At 38.6% G+C, this 5,903-nt stretch overlaps 1 protein-coding gene across 1 annotated transcript in view; it reads right to left on the bottom strand.

Moving 5' to 3' along the window:
- Positions 1-5,783: 5,783 nt before the first annotated feature.
- The window catches only part of CHSY3 (chondroitin sulfate synthase 3), a 34,767-nt gene continuing 34,647 nt past the window's right edge, over positions 5,784-5,903 (bottom strand). Inside the window, exon 4 of the mRNA XM_010007223.1 lies at positions 5,784-5,903. This exon is cut by the window's right edge and continues 1,735 nt beyond it. The gene's annotated coding sequence lies outside the window, so the exon portion shown is untranslated.

The raw sequence follows: 5,903 nt of genomic DNA on the forward strand, positions 1-5,903 counted from the left end.
CTGCCCCACCCCGCTGCCCTGCCCGGCTGCCCTGCCCCACCTTGCTGCCCTGCCCCACTGCCCTGCCCCACCTTGCTGCCCTGCCCCACCCTGCTGCCCTGCTTTAAGGAAAGGCAAGTAGTTTAGCTTGCTTGTGTCAGCCCCCCCAGCCCCAGTCTCATCCATTCAAGTGAGAAAGAACAGAAAACTGTTTCAAGTTTTGTTGGAGGGTAAGATAGCAGCAAAATACTGATTAATCATGACTTAGCATTTTAAAAGACATTAAAATAATAATACTAAAAAATTAAGTGTTTTTGCAAGAATAGGACAAAACCTCCAAAAATGTTTTGTTGGCAGTGTTGAAAGACTTGCTTCCAAAGCAAAGTTTTATTTCATTAGAAGATAGATACAGAATCAGATCCTGAGTGCTGAACAATTGTGATCTTTGTGAGTGGCTGTCTTGACACCGTCTACAAGTGTAAAGCCATTCCCAACCCATCCATTTGGCTTATTTTCTGAGCAAACTCAAGGCCACTGTGCTATCATCTAAGCTCCTATGTCAAGTAGCAGAAACTGTGCCATACCCTCTGATGCAGGTTGGGCAGGGATTATATTTGCTTTATACTCCTCTTCTAGTGCTGGCATGCCCTCTAAGACTCTTTGGAAGTTAGATTACAGCTTTATGTGTTTTGAGTCATGCCAAAATTAGGTAAATCAGAAAGTCACAAAGATGGTGTGAATATGACACCAAGTATATTTATAGAAAAAAGCCCTCCAATTCCAGAGACATTTAAAACATACCATCTGTATAACTGGTATTACTATGGAAATTCTGACATGTCAACAGTAACCTGGAGTGTACAGATTGCTGTTACAAGAGCAGTTGCTCTTTAGTTATAGGAAACCTTAGAACACTTCTATATTGAGTTCTAACAGATTATCAGAGGTATTGTCATTCCTTAAATAGGTTCACAAGACTGGCATTTCTTCCTCCTCCTGTTAAATGCCACAAGCAATAATTTAGTTGGTCACTTACTGCTCTCCAGAGTGTAAATTTGGCACATATTTGTTGGTACTACTAATGATCACCATATTTAGCAAGTCTAAGCAACACTGAGTAGATATAAAAGAAAGAGATCATATAAATGAAGGAGCCATAAAACTGCCAAATAACTGGCAGTAACTGAAGGAGTCATTTATTTCATACAATAGGAGCAAATGTCACCCCCTAAAAATCCTCAAGAACTGACAAAACACATATTTCTATAACTCTGACAGATAAAAATACATACAGAACATTTCCTGTTAATGTCAGTGACATTTACCTTTAGTGCATCTTTGTTTGTAATCAGAATAAGACTATTGCTCTTTGGTGATTTAGACTAAGTTTGCAGGTACCACAATTAATTCAAATGTTTTTCTAGAAATACCTAGCATTAATATAAAAGAACATTAATGAAGCAAATAAATTAACTATTCAATAGTAGTTGCATTACATAAATAGGTTCCTAGAAAATAAGGTTGTCAAATTGGGAGGACAGGCTGATTTACCTGAAGGCTGTGCAGCCATTCAGTCAGATTTGGACAGGCTGCAGAGCTGGGCAAAGAGGGACATAATGAGGTTCAGCAAGAGCAAGTGCAGAGTCCTGCACCTGGGAAGGAACAACAAAATGCACCAGCACAGGCAAGGAGGTGATCTGGTAGAGAGCAGCTCCATGGAGAAGGGCCTTGGAGTCCTGGTAGACAAAAAGTTATCCATGGGACAACAACGTGCCCTTGTGGCCAAGAAGGCCAACGGTATCCTGGGGTGCATTAGAAGGAGTGTGTCCTGCAGATTGAGGAGGTTCTCCTTCCCCTCTATTCAGCCCTGGCGAGACCTCACTTGGAGTGTCGTGTCCAGTTGTGAGCTGGGTCTGTTTAGGCTGGAGGAGAGGAGACTAAGGGGGGAATATCACAAATGCTTATAAATATCTAAAGGGCAGATATCAGGAGGATGGGTCCAGTCTATTTTATGCAGTGTTCAATGACAGGACAAGGGGCATCAGCAGTTCATGTTAAACATAAGGAAAAACTTCTTTCCCATGAGAGTAACAGAGCACTGGAGCAGGCTGCCCAGGGAAGCTGTTAAGTCTCCTACTCTGAGGACACTTAGAACTTGTCTCAACATGTTCCTATGTGACCTACTGTAGGTGACGCTGCTCTAGCAAGGGGGTTGGACTAGATGATCTTCAGAGGTCCCTTCCAAGCATCACCACTCCATGACTGTTATGTATGGATTACATGATACAAATTGTAATCACAGAATCACACAGAATATTAGGGGTTGGAAGAGACCTCTAAAGATCATTGAGTTCAACCCCACTGGCAGAGCAGGACCAAAAAAAACTAGGGCAGATGACTCCAAAAGGCATCCAGACAGGTCTTGAAAGTCTCCAGAGGAGACACCACAACCTCTCTGGGGAGCCTGTTCCAGTGCTCTGTAACCCTCACAGTAAGTAAGTTCTTCCACATGTTGAGGTAGAACTTGCTGTGCTCAAGTTTGAATTTATTGCCCCTTGTCCTATCACAGGGCACAAGTGAAAAGAGGTTGTCCCTGCCTTCTTGATGCACAGCCCGCATGTATTTATAGACATTAATTAGATTCCCCCCCTCAGTCTTCTCCTCTCTAGACTGAGAAGCCCCAGGTCTCTTAGCCTTTCCTCGTAAGGCAGGTGTTCCAGTCCCTTAATGTTGTTGAGAAGATGCAGGGAGGAAGTATGGGACCAGACTCACTTTCCACCTGGAGACAGGTAGACACAGCATCTGCACAAGATATCCTGCTACCCTAGCCTAATGAAATCTCAGTTCAGCATCATGCTTTTACTCCTCCCAGGGCCTGATTATAATGGCCATTTTGTTCCCCAAAAAGCAGCTGGTGGCAGAAAGTGCAGCTCTTCTCCTGTGCTGGTTTGTGCTGCGTATTCACACATCCAAGAAGTGGCATCAGGCAGCACTGATGGCAGCAAGGAGGTGACATGAGGAAGAAGGTGCTGACTCCTGCAGCTGAGTCCTTAGCCTTAAGAACCACTACCCTGATGCAGTCAGTCATCAAGTCTTAGGAAGCACAACTTGATGGTTTTTTTCTTCATCCAGAAGATGCAAATGTCCTGTTAAATTAGGTACTGTGAATGGGAAAACATGTTAGAATGGGGGTGAAACTGGGATTTCTAAGGTTTGTGTGTGAGGATTGCTGAGATAAATATTTATTTTTTTAAGAAAGACAGTCCCTGAAAAGCCAATATGTGAGCAGTTCTCAACCCACTTCCCAGCACTGAAACCATGGAACCTATTCCCAGGCTAAGGAGGTTCTGGGGAAAATTGGTCTTTATGTTCTATTGTGAATGTGTTAGTCATGTATTTACAAAGGGAACTCATAGAAATTACATTTAACAATCAAGATTATAGTTGAAACTAAACATAACCAACAGCTGATTAGCATATACATTCCCATCTTAATCTATACATCCACTACATTAACATTTTTGTGCTTTTTTTTTCTTTTAATATGATCTCTGTAGAAGACGTATTATTCCTTAAACAAGCTAACACAAATTCTCAAGTTATCTCAGGATAGTTATTTCAAAAGACAATGCAAAGGTTTTTAACAAAAGGTTTTTAACAAAGTATCATAAAATTCATAAATATATGAATCAGTCAGACACTAAATAAATATTTGTATTGGTAAATACTAGCATTTTGCTTATATCATCGAGGACCTGATCCTGCAAGCCCTCTGTATACATTGTTATCCCCACTGAATGATTGGTATAATTTCTTGTTCTAGTCTACTATTATACTTTGAGCTGAGCAAATACTTTCTGGCCACTAAATTAAATAATTGAAAGAAGCACCGGAATACATTCCAGGAATTATTTACCTAGATGTCTTTGTATATTTTTTTCACGAAATAATCACCAACATTTATCAACAGTATTTGATATTTACAATCTGAGTTGTATCAGTTAGTCAAGATTGATTAAATACATTGCATGTTCCTTGTTCTTGAATCTCTTATTGAACAAAGCTTGACCTTTGCACTCTATTTAAAGAGCAGTTTCCAAGAATGATTTCATAATTAATACTGAGGTTTAATTTCTTCAGACAGTTAAGCTAACAATACTGGGCTAAGAAGGCAAGAGCCTCAGGAGAATAACAACCCAGGAACATTCCTTGGGGAGGGCAGACAAGTATGAATTACATTCTATCTGTTTTCATCTACCACTATTACTACAAGGAAATGGGGATGTGTTTTGGTTTTTTTTTAAAGCATACAAAAAGCTATGGCCAGCCCTTTAATTCTGAGTTTATACACTCCTTCTGAGGGATGGATTTTCCTTGCCTGGTAAATCCAGAACAGAGAGCTGCAGACACACACCCTCCTCGTGCCTAAAGAAATTTATCAGGGTATCTTCATACAAATAAATGCATCAGTGAATTGCAACAGCTGAGATGTTTTTTGAAAGGAAAGACAGAATGCTAACTTTTTCTTGTCAAGCTCTATTTGAAGTGTAGTTTGAAATCAAGGGTACTGAGGTTATTAGATGTAGCCACTGCATTAAGTTTTGATGAATTCTGGTGGTTTCTTGGATGCCTTTGAACTCTTAACTCAATGTAACATGAATCATTCCAAGCATGTGGCAAAAATAATGTTTGTAGTAAACTGCTGCTTGAACTGAAAAGAAGAACATATTTTGAAATTACTTTGTCTACATATCTCGATATACATAGGGATTTACATGCCTGCACACACATGCACACATATATCCCTATATAAACATTGCTCTAAGAGACAGAAATTTATTTTATTATGTCTTATGTTGGTATAATTTTAAGTACTTTACTCCATGAATCCACAATATGACAACTGCAGGCTGTCTAGAGATAAATTTTAACACAGTCTTATATCTACTAATATAAATAAACTGGCAAGGAACTTTGACCAACAATGGAAAATTTTGAAACTTTAAAATTCTAGAATTATATTAAGAATAAATTTCTAGTGACTACCAATATTAATGGAAAATGTAAAAAAAAAATTAATTAAAAAATGCCATTTTAACCTCTAACACTGTATTAAGTGCAGCTTTATGAAGGGAATGTAAAAGAAAATTGTATATTAGAGACTCATTCTAATAAGATAATCAGCAACTCATGTGTTTCAAGAAAAGAATACTGTATCGCTGCACTTCATAACAAATGACTGTGTTTAGTCACAGTTTCTTTGTGCCTGCAAATGAAGGACATTGATTCACACAAGTTCTAAAGGGTATATGAGCACTTGATTAAATCCTATTATTTGTGAAAATCAAGTTCATTTACACTTAGAATGAAGAACTATGAGAAATTTATTATAGACATTTAAGGACCTTGGTAACCAGTATCAGCTGTATTTGCAAGTGGTTCCTCAGTTTTTGTGGTTTTGCTGAGGTTTTTTTGGTATGGGGTTTTTTTGTGTTTGGTTTTTGTTTGGTGTTGTGGTTTGGGGGTTTTTTTGTGGCTTGCTTTGTTTGTGGTGTTTTGGTGTTGTTTTTTTAATAAACGTACAATCATAGCTATTAATTTACTTTAAAAATTCTAAAGATGAAGAAATGTAGCCTTTATACATATAAGCCCTCATATAAATTATAAAACTCAAGTTAATCTTATAGAGTTCCATCCTCAGAAGAAGCATATAGCACTTTTGTGGTAACTTCACCAGTAAGTATTTGTATCACATGAAATCTGAGAAATGCAACAATAGATACTCCATCCCAGAACCAAAAGGGAATATTCCTATGATGCAGTTCCTTGTGATGGGTATGCTCCATGGGATCATATGATTGTTGTGACTTGATTGAATTTCAAAGAAAGGAAACACAAAGGAATCCACTTCACCAGTTCAGCAG

Source organism: Chaetura pelagica, unplaced genomic scaffold, assembly GCF_000747805.2.
Source record: "Chaetura pelagica isolate M959 unplaced genomic scaffold, ChaPel_1.0 scaffold40, whole genome shotgun sequence".
NCBI classification, from domain to species: Eukaryota; Metazoa; Chordata; class Aves; order Apodiformes; family Apodidae; genus Chaetura; species Chaetura pelagica.